The following is an 11,607-nucleotide window of genomic DNA, read 5'->3' on the forward strand; positions in this document are numbered from 1 at the left end:
AGGAGACGGTTCTGGATCCTGAGGGGTCGTGAGGCTGTCAAGAAACATCAGCACAGGTGTGCTAAGTGCCAGCAGTCCCGTGCCAAACCCCTTATTCCCCAAATGGCTGATCTCCCCCTTGCTCGCCTACGCCTCTGTGAACCTCCCTTCTATTCCACCGGTACAGATTGTTTCGGGCCCTACACTGTAAAGATTGGCAGACGAGTAGAGAAAAGGTGGGGAATTATTTTCAAATGCTTAACCACTAGGTGTGTACATCTAGATTTACTCAGTCACATGAATACAGATTCCTTTTTGATGGCACTGAGGCGCTTTATAGCTCGCAGGGGCAAACCTTTTGAGTTGCTTTCAGATAGAGGTACCAACTTCATCGGTGGCACCAGAGAGCTACAGGAGGCCTACCAATCCCTGACCCCTGACCTCCAGGCAATCCTGGCCAAGCAGAAGATCTCCTTCAAGTTCAACCCCCCACACGCGCCCCACTTTGGCGGGACGTGGGAGCGTGAAATACGCTCAATCAAGATTGCCCTGCAGACCACCCTAGGGGCCCAAGCTGTCGCGGAAGAGGTGCTACGCACCGTCATGATTGAAATTGAAGGTATCCTCAATTCAAAGCCCCTAGGTTATGTCTCCTCTGATGTTGCTGATCCTGATCCGGTGACTCCTAATCTATTGCTTATGGGGCGGCATGACTCCTCCCTCCCCTTGGTAACGTATCCTGACTCTGAGCTGCGCAGCCGTCGCCAATGGCGTCATAGTCAAATCCTCTCAGATCATTTTTGGGCCCACTTCGTTAAAAATTATCTTCCCTCTCTCCAGTCTAGACAGAAGTGGCGCACTGATAATCCTGACCTTCTACCTAACACTGTTGTTCTCATTCTTGACCCTCAGCTCCCCCGATCCCTTTGGCCAGTAGGTAGAGTGACTTCCCTCCATCCCGGCAAGGACGGCCGTTGTAGGGTTGCAGATGTCCAGGTGGGGGACAAACAGTACACAAGACCCGTTGCCCGCCTCATCCCTCTCCCTGCCCTACCTGAACCCCCATGACCTACTGTACTAGCAAATTTGCAATCCAAATTTGGGGGCGGCTGTTTGGAAGTTTCAGCTCTGTGCTGCATTTGCAGAGCTATTGCCACGCCCTCTTCTCCTTTGACACTCATTTCCCCATTCAGTCCACTGCAGCTCCAACCAATTAGCCCAATCAGCCACAGACTTTATTAGGCAACACCTGTGCCCACAGCCCTTCCTTTGTTCAAGCCACATGGAGGAATCCTTGTTCGTTGCTGCTGCGAATGTCGTGTCCTGCCTTGTGTGCGTTTTTTGAACTATGTAAGTCATGTTTTTCTTCAATGAATGTTGTTAATTTAATTCATTTGATTATTTACTGCATTCTATGTTCTAGTGTAAATGTTTGTTGTTTAATTGAATTGTGGCCTTGTATTGTGGCATTATGGAGCTAATTGTATCCCATATCCCTTTCCCTCTTAGAGACCACACACACACATACCTGCTCCTATCCAGACAGTCATACACACACAACCATAACCATACTGGATGTAGCATCAATAAAAAGGATTGTGGAATTACAAGTGACTGGACTGAACTGTTCTCACCGACACCTCCACTGGTATCAAGCCAGCCACCTACACCTCCCTCTCACACCTCCTTTTCACTGTTTAAAATGGATTTAGAGTGGAAAAACTTGGCTGTAAACACTAGGCTTTTTATCGAAGGTCCACAAGAATTGTCGCTGTCCTCCAGTTTATCCGGTTTGGGATGCAATGCGTTGTTGGCATACTATACTGTTATAAAATAATCTTTGGATGTTGAATCAAATATTTACTCTTTGTTTCTTTGCTTTGTGTGCTTTTTGTACGTCTCACAGGAGAAGTGAGGAAGAATCGCAGGTTGATGCCTAACTTTAAAGTTAGTCCATTGGGCTAGTTTTTGCCCTGGTCCTCTGACATCCATCCGTGAACGGCGCTGCTATTCACCGTCTGCTCGAAAATATTTCTCAGGACAGCTATAGCCTCTGCGAGAGATCTGCCGCTGCCGCGACCAAGGAACTGCTGCTGACCTGCGAGCTGCCATGATAGCAGCCTGCCCTGCAGTCTGGATTGAGTAGCCTAGCTAACGTCGAAGAACTCTCACGAAACAACAAACTGTCGCTGTCAAAGTCCACCGACCTGCTGATCTGCAGGATCGCCCAACTGTTCTGAGCTTTCAGTGCTCCCCAGACTGCCAGTAATCTTCCTCCGACACAGCTGAGCGCCGTCGTCATCATCATCGGGACATCAGCCGGTTAGATGCAACGGACTATGTTAACATGACATTTTATTTCAGTGCGTTTAGCGGAGTTTGTTTATCAACATAAGCCTTATATTTCACATATTGGTTTCTGTTATGTTGTAGGCCTAGGCCTAAGCTTAGGCTAGCGGACACAGTGTTCTCTTTTGCCTTTTTAAAATAAAAAACTATTTTGAAAATTACAAATTGTGTGGTAGCTTAAATATGACTCACAGACCAGGGCCAGATGAGCCCCAGATGTAGAATATGAGTCTGGGCCAGATCCGCACCAAATGCCATGGCAATATTAACTGTACTGGGCCAGTTCTGGCCCAGATCTGTCTCTGATCCGTAATTCCAACCTGTTCCGGTATTGGCCCGTTGGAAGAAATGACCCCGGGGCAGGTCCGTTTAGAGGATCTGCGCCAAATGCTAATGAAGATCTGGACCAAATCTGGCCCAAATATATTTTGCTGTCTGGGAAGTGCGTAATATTGCAAAAGTTGAAAAAATAAATGTGTTTATTGTAGCCTACAGAAAATAAATAGCCTATACTGTCAGTTAATTGCCTACAGTGCAGTGAAGAGTTTGGAGAGTAAAGTTATAGGGCAACTTGAAGTTTTATGAAAATAATTTACGAACCATAAAGACCATGAAGCTTCTATTTCTTGCAGCTGTTAAAACACCCGCTAGATAGTTTAAATACCCACCAACATTCGTTTTTGCAGTAGGCCTACAGATTATTTCTAAAAGTTATTTGTCTACTACTGGCTGATTTATCAAACGAGTGCTTTCTCGTTCGTCCTCCGCAAACTACAGGTGTTTCGGTAGAGAGCCATTGAATAAGCGGTGCCAAGCAATTTCTGTAACACTTTTTGTGACATTCAGCAAATATCTCCTCATTCAATGTAAGTTCCTTCGGACAATAGGCCTACGTTCTACTCTACGTGCAGTTGTCCTCCATCTCAGTTGCATCAGTTTTCTAATTTTGAAGGTTCTAAAACATTATTATGCTTCACTGAATCCTTCTCGTTTTCTTTCATTTGTCCAGCTAACTTTTCCATTGAACCTAGCCATTTATGATGGATTACACACTCGACATTCTGAAATGTCCTGCACGATCAAGGCCAAATTAAGTTATCACGCAGCCACTGTGTCAGCAGCATCAGTGCTGACGGTGACGGTGCGTTTCTGATGTCAGATTATTATGTAGGCTAGCCTACTAGACTGTTCTCACATTGCAGCGCTTTACTTATATGAAGTAGCATTAATCAATATGAGGGGCAGAGGGGGATAAATGTTGTCCCCCCCGACGATAAAAATAATTTAGCAGAGGTAGGGATAGGAAAACCAGAGGGTGGGAAATCCTCACCATCCCCCCCTACAAATCGCACCCTGACTGTAACAATGTAATCGTTGGCTGATCTGTGATCCCCATCTCCATACTCTCTCATGGACAAAAACAATATGTCTCTAGTGATGGGTCATTCACCAGTCCACACATATCTGCCACTGGATACATAGCCCAAAATCTGTTTCTTTTAGAATATGTGTGCCATCACCTGACTAACAGAAAGACACACCTCAGAATATAACCTAACTAGACTGTGCCAACATGAACTATGAAAATGTGCTTGCTCAAATGTAGAAGGCTAGGTGGTCACTAATATCACCAACCATGAAGAACAGAGCACTATGTGCTTATTCGATATTCTAAATTCTATCACTAGTAGTCAGGGATGGATTACTGCACAGGCCTACCGGGCCCAAACCCAGGGGCCCAAGGAGTCAGGGAGCCCAAGCCATTGCATGGAATCATTGCCTCAATATCAACACATCATATCAACACATAGGCTATGAATCTGATTGAACTAAAGTATTGGCCATCCCCAAAATGCACCAGAATACAGGAAATCACATCAAATACATTTTAAAAAATGTCCCCCACAACAATTAGTGGGGGGCCCTTAATACATCTGGGCCCAGGGGCCTGAAAGTTCATAATCCGTCCATGCTGGTATCTCTCTTTCTCTTTCTTACACACACACACACCTGTCTGTTTGTCTATCTGATCCTTTACCCTTTCTTTTCTTCACACTTACATAGGCGACGGAAGGCCTTACAGACTTCAGCTGGTACTATGTAAAAGTCTATTAAATTTGATTTAACAGAGATCTCTGCACTTTGTGCTCTGAATGGGTGTAGACAAGAACTGACAGAGCAGACTAGGCCTACACTCAAGCACACTAATAGGCATGAATTGATAGTATTGATAATGAAGTATTATTTTTATATGTGGACAATTTCGAGAATTTTAGGGCCAATTTCTTGTTAAAGAGATGAATCATCAGCCTAAAATGTTTTTATAATGTTGTATTGTTTATGTGGCCCACTTTTGCACACTACCTTGTAGAATATCCTTGATTTTTGGCACCAAACCCTATGCTATAATACCAGCAATGTGAGGTTTATGGACAAAACACCAAATTTGACCATTTCTGAATTTGACCTTTGATTTGGGTCCTAAAAATGGAGACATGTTTTTTTTTTACTCTTAAGAACCCCTAGAACAAAGATATAATACTCTCCAAAAATTAACATGCGAATCCCACAAGCCCCCAAATTAGACACATAGGCCCCCCTACTACTAACTGAATTCTGACCTGTTTCTTATTTTAGGAGCAAATAAATAGCTGATACCTTTTGTCAAGATCTTAGGTTGGACTTAAACAAGAGCAATTATATTTCTTTGTAGTTGAAAGTTACCTGTGTGTGTGTGTATGTGTGTGTGAGTGTGTGTGTGTGTGTGTGTGTGTGTGTGTGTGTGGGGGGGGGGTATGCGTGGGTGTGTGTGTGGCAGGGTGTACCTGTGTGGGGGGGTGGGTGGGAGGGATGGGTAATGGTGTGTGTGTGCGGGAGGCTACCGGTGAGTGTGTGCTACTGTGTGCATGTGTAATTCTGTGTGTGTGTGTGGGGGGGGGGGGGGGGGGTGAGTCAGTAGCGGCATTCAGACCTACATGTAAGACCGGAGGTTCTGCGGATGTTAAACGTTTTGGCCCTATATCTGAACAACATAAACAGTCATTTGCGACAGGCATTATGTAAATGAGCTTGTGTCTGAAGCGAAGAACATTCAAAGATTCTTTTCAAAATCATATGTAGCCATTGCAAGTAACGTTAAGCTCAGCTAGCGTTCAGCTAAAGGCTAACGTCAATTTATATTATCATATTTATTTATTTGTATGTAATGTGTATATATGTACTTCCACGGCTTGATGGCATTAATCATCGTAATTTGTGAGTTGGACATGCCTGACCGAACCCCATTGCAAAATTTTATAAATCTAGCCTAAAACTTTTGGCGGGCTAATGTGCTTTAGCAGACGACTACATTTAAATCCCCCCCGCCAGTGTGTCAGGTGTTCAAAGCTGACCAAAATGTCAGCGTTATGCAACACAAATGTGCATGACTACGTTGCATTTCATTTAATCTTAACTAGTAGTCTAACTAGTCTTAACTAGTAGTCTAAATTAAGTTTAATGTTACATTCACTGAATGCTATTGCCATTGTCTTTTAGGCTACTGTTACAACTAAAGACAAGATATAACATCCATCAAATTTTAATTATCGTTTTTGCAGTCACACAGAAGTAACGTTACAAAACAATAATACCTTTATTCATTTTCGCTGCGGTTTCTGCCCCTTTGTAGCTTGCTGTAGCCTAATTTTCTCACTAGAATAAGCAGCAGTCAAAAGGACCTCTCGTGGGCAAACCTACACATTTATTTCCAAAACAACCCAGCGGCTGGGTAACTTAACACAGCCGCTTAGTTACAATGTAGACCATGTCGGCCCAAGGGAGGTAGATGCGGTGGTCGGCTGTGGTGTTTGGCTCTTGGTTATCCGCGGTATGTGTCAACTTCAGTAAACAGACAACCATTTTTCCACTTGCTTTTGCTTTTAAAACATTACTTTATTATTCATTTATACCTCTTAATTCATTTTCACAAAACTAAAAGTGATGATGGTCCGAGAGCAGACCAGAAGTGGCCAGCCAATAGCCTAACTCAGCTGCTGGTTTAGCATAACCCAGCTGCTGGGTTAGGGTAAACAACCCAACAAACAGGTAAAACAACCCAACAAAATGACCTAACAGTCTCAACCCAGCGGTTGGGTTGAACATTTATACATTTCTATATTACATACTACATTTCTACAAGCACACAGACACGCATGCATGTACTCAATCAAAAACAAACACACACACACAGAGACACATGCAAATGCACACACACACACACACACAAACACACACATAAACTCACACATAAACTCACACACTCTAAAAAATACTGGGTTATTTTCTCAACCCAAACGCTGGGTTGAGGCTGTCAGGGCATTTTGTGGGGTTGTTTTTACTCATGTTGGGTTATTTTATGTAACCCAGCTTGTTGGGTTGATAGTTTAGGACAGCGCCCCTCCTCTCTCCCACCTGACGTGGAGTACACTACCCAGCACCTGGGTGACTTTAACACAGCTGTAGTTATTTGAGAATTCGAGAACATCGTTATTCTTCCAACCGTCCAGTCCACCAGCTGTCAGCATGCAATGGAAATCAGGCGATTTCGTAAGGTATGTATCTTTAACTTTTTTAAAATGTTTTATCCAGACGGATTTTAAAAGTCCACCCAGAGATGTAGAAGCTACCCTTCATGATATGAATGGATATTCTGCCTGCCAATTTCGTTCAGCCTCAAACAGGTTGTGTCATTCATGCTAACTAACGTTAGCTAACATTAACTTACAATTACTGTTCATGTTAAATATACACAAAGACAGACTCATAAAAACATAGTTCCTTGTTCACTGGGTATGAACTGCTGACAGAAACAAAACGAACTTTTACAACGAACTAAAATGAGCATAGCAGTACCAAGCTGGTTAACATTAGCAGACCATATAGCTAGCATCAATGCTAATTAGTGGGTTTGATCCAGCAAGACCACAGCATGGCTTTGCCATGCTGTGGGCTTGCGGAGCAAGCCCACTATTGTTCTTCTTAAGTTTTCTTATTATTATTATATCTTCCTATTCACCCACTTTTTGGCCGAACTACTGCTCCTAGACCGTTTGAGCTATCGACGCGGTTCGAACTCCAAAAATTCAGGCCCGAACCGGTGTAACTTGCTTGTTGATTTCGTGTCGCTGGCCCTTGTCGTTTTCGCGGTATTCCCGTTTTTCTGCGTTTTTTGGGCCCATTGAAATCAATGGCGGAATGTTCAGAATTCAAATTTCGATTGTGACATCACAGCTCTAATTGCTTAAGCTTGCACCTGGAAGAGTTCTAAGCCACCTGGCAGAGCTCTAATGGGCTGGGCTGGGCTGTCTGTGTATATGAAGGTGTGTGCATGTAACTTTTGACCCGTATGTCCGATTTTCATAAATGAGGTACCGTTGGAATCCTTGGATGAGGCCGAGTTCCGTGCCCCTGATCAAACCCACTCTTGCAGTTCCTCGGAACCGCAATTCTAGTTAAATATATGCTTCGTGGTGGTTGTAGCCTAGACTATGGTTGCAGCTAACGTTTGTCAGCTAATATTAGCCAACACAGTTGAAGTAATGCCACACGTACGGTAATAATAATGGCAAACAACATCTTATTCATTCAGGGTAGCTTCATATTATAGCCATGTAACTTAACTTTACTGGGTGTTTTTGGTTGTAGCAGAGAAGACGGGCTCTGGTTGTAGCATCAGGCAGTCATTTAATGTTACAGTGATTAATGCACTCTTTTTTTTCTTTCTTTGATTCACAGGGGTGATCCCCAAAACGGACGGTGGAATCTGCCTTCCCTGCATGGAAGTATCACAAGCTTTTTCTAGCTATCTGTTCAAAAAATAAACTGCCAAATAAATAAATGTCGAACTGTTTTATTTCATTGCATGGCTATTGTTGCCCATTGGATAGATTTTAAAACATTATATTGTAACATTAATGATTTGCAAACATTTATTTGAATTATCAATTAATATGATTGGATTAAGGAGAAAAATAAGATACTTAGAATAACCCATAAATTAGGTCAGCATAACCCAGAAATGACAGTGAAAATAATATAAATCCTGGGTTGTATAAGATAGCCTACCCAACAATTATGTAGGTTTAACCTAACAGTTTTGTTACGATAACCCAATGCTTGGGTTAGACTATCAACCCAACTCATTGGGTTGACCGAACAACCCAATTTTCGGGGCTAATATAACTCAGTGCTGGGCTCGACCACTATTTACCCAGTGATTGGGTTGAAATTGGGTTGTTTTTAACCCAATGTTTTTTAGAGTGCACACACACGCACGCACACACACACACATAAACACACACATGCATGCGTACACACACACACATACAAACATAAAGACACACACATGCAGGCACACGCACACACACACACACACATACTGTGGAGGCTATCCTACAAGCCTCGGCATGGATGGCATGGTGTTCTCAATGCGTAGCAGAAAGAATCCTAGGTCCAGGCATTAGCTCTCCTTGGGTGGTGTTCCCGTTTATTATAAAGGTATTAAAAGGTATCTTACATAAAATTATGAGGGGCCGTCTAGGCCTTAATTCATACTTGGTCTTAAACACACTATCATAATCTTGCATATACACCACTATACTCATACACACTCACTATTATAATCCTTTTACATGTATGTATGAGAGGGTATAGTCGTGTATGTGAGAGAGTATAATAGTGTATGTGAGAGAGTATAGTAGTAAATGTGAGATAGTATAGTAGTGTATGTGAGAGAGTAAAGAGTATAGTAGTGTTTAGTAGTATATGTGAGAGACTATAGTAGTGTATGTGAGAGAGTTTAGTAGTGTATGTGAGAGAGAGTTTAGTAGTTTATGTGAGAGAGTATAGTAGTGTATGCGAGAGAGTATAGTAGTGTATGCGAGAGAGTATAGAAGTGTATGCGAGAGAGTATAGTAGTGTATGCGAGAGAGTATAGAAGTGTATGCGAGAGAGTATAGTAGTGAATGTGAGAGTATAGTGGTGTATGCGAGAGAGTATAGTGGTGTGTGTGAGAGAGTTTGCATGAAACGGAAGGAGTTTAATTTCACAGTTCCTGATTGGTTTGTCAATGTCACTTCTCTCTAGCTAGCCAATTAAAATCAAGGACGGGGCGGGACCAGTATGCCAAGTACAGTATGTGACTAAATATTAAACTACTACTGAAAACCGAATGCAAATTACAAAGACATGAGGGGTAACCTATGACGTGGAAAATTAGCACTCTGATGTCAAAGACCTGCAGGAGACCACCAAGATGAGAAACGCTGAAGACTGTTGATCCTTTATTCACCGTATTGCAGTGAGAATACAATCCAAACAGAGACTGAACTATCAGGCAATAGAGTGATGAGTTGCAGCTGCTACCCCGATGAGATCTGATCTGAGTGTGCCTGTGCTCGGTTGTGTGCTCTGTCTTTTATGCTCCTCGGGGCCTGAGATGCGCCTCCCTTTCCAGGAGCGTCATCAGGCCCCTTTTAGCCAATCAGAATGTTTTGGGACTTCAGATATTGGTGGAAAACCCCTTTCTTCTGTATATTAAAAAAAATATGTGTTGCTAGGCAGAATATATGTTGCCAAGTTCTATGTGTAATCTATGTTGCAAATGTTGCAGGCAGGGTATGTGTTTGTGAACATTACAGCATATCTAACATTTTAGCAAGTAGTCTTGAGGTGTGATTAATTTTCAATTTCAATTTATTGTGCTTATAGAGCGCCAAAACATAACACATGTATCATGGCGCTTTACAGAATGTAGGCAATCAGAGAAAGAAAGGAAGAAAAGAAAAGCAAGAGAGAGGCCCATGGGTAACAGGATCATGTTTAGGATCATGTGACACATTTCCTCATTGCTGCTAACCTGACATTGTATGATTTATTAGTGCATGTCTGTTTATGAAGCCCCCATTTTGTGGAGAACCTACCCAAGGACAGGTCAAAAGTCATAACTTAATGGACAGGTCATGACTTAATGATTTGCTTCACACCACTGCAGGACTGTTATTCAGAGAATCTGCTGAACTGATCTGAACCTGATGCACAGTAAGTCAGGATTTTAAGTTAAGGAGGATTGTCTGTCTGATGGCTGTCTCAATCCGACAAGCAACCATTATGTTGAAGAATATAAATATGATAAAAAATGAATAGCTATATACATTTGAGGTGATGTATGAAGTGACGCTGTTACACTGAAGCGACAAGTTTGTTGTAAACTTGTGTTCTGGAGGTGACTTAAAGGGTAGTGTTGCCGTAAGTAATTCATTGATATACCAGCTGAGATCATTTGCATTGTTTTTTTTAATCAGGGCAGTAATTTTGAGATTACATTATGTGCTTACATAATTGCAATTGACTGCATCTTTAATGCAATATCTACATTGCCCGTTATCAACAACCATTCATCCAATGTTGAAAAGGCACATTCTGTTTACTAATCGGATATAATTTTAAAAGGCTAACTGAGAAAACATTGGAGAAGCCTTTTGCAATTATCTAAGACCATGATGTAATCTAAAAACTGCTGCCCTGAGTAAAAAACAATGCAAATTATCTCAGAAGTTTTTTGTTAAAAAACATTTATTTCTTCAGGAGTTTTTTTTTTCTCAGAATAAAGTCGCTTCTCTTCAAAAAAAGGATGTTTCCTTAATGTTTTCACTGAGATTAAGAAAAAGCAAAACATTTTATCCCACTCTCTTTACTCAACTTTACACAGGATTGTGGAGGTTGGAGAGATCAGTAGACACTGACATGATACCTTCAGTGAAAAGAGGAAATGGTATTTCTTTACATTTTCAGATTGAAAACAATAGAAGAAGCTACAGACGACAGCTATGGATGCTGAGATGGATGCTGAGATGGAGGCTGCGTTTAGAAGAATTACAATTTTTATTGTCTTTGGTGTGTGTGTGGGCGTACCCGCTGTATCCTGGGCTCTCCGTATGTTGTTTCTACATGTGCGTAGTGGTGGCAGAGTCTCCATCTTTATCATCTTCCTCCTCCTCAGTGATGTTTTGGAGCTTTTCCTCATTCCATTCCTCATGGCATCTATGGTGCCATCAAGTCTGAAGGGTCCTGGTTGTGGTGTTTCACTAAATTCATGGAAATATTATACATGTGACTGCCCAATAACTCCTATAATTGCATATATTGGACCAAAGCTGTGTGGTTTGTGTTTTCACCAGCTGGTGGCACTAGAGAGCATTCTGTCTCTCAGACATCCTCACAGCCTCTCTCACCTCTCCT

The sequence above is a fragment of the Alosa pseudoharengus genome, unplaced genomic scaffold (genome assembly GCF_046254945.1).
Source record: "Alosa pseudoharengus isolate Yale_2024_CS ecotype anadromous, Long Island Sound unplaced genomic scaffold, YU_APseudo_1.1 YU_APseudo_1.1_scf_24, whole genome shotgun sequence".
Lineage (NCBI taxonomy): Eukaryota > Metazoa > Chordata > Actinopteri > Clupeiformes > Clupeidae > Alosa > Alosa pseudoharengus.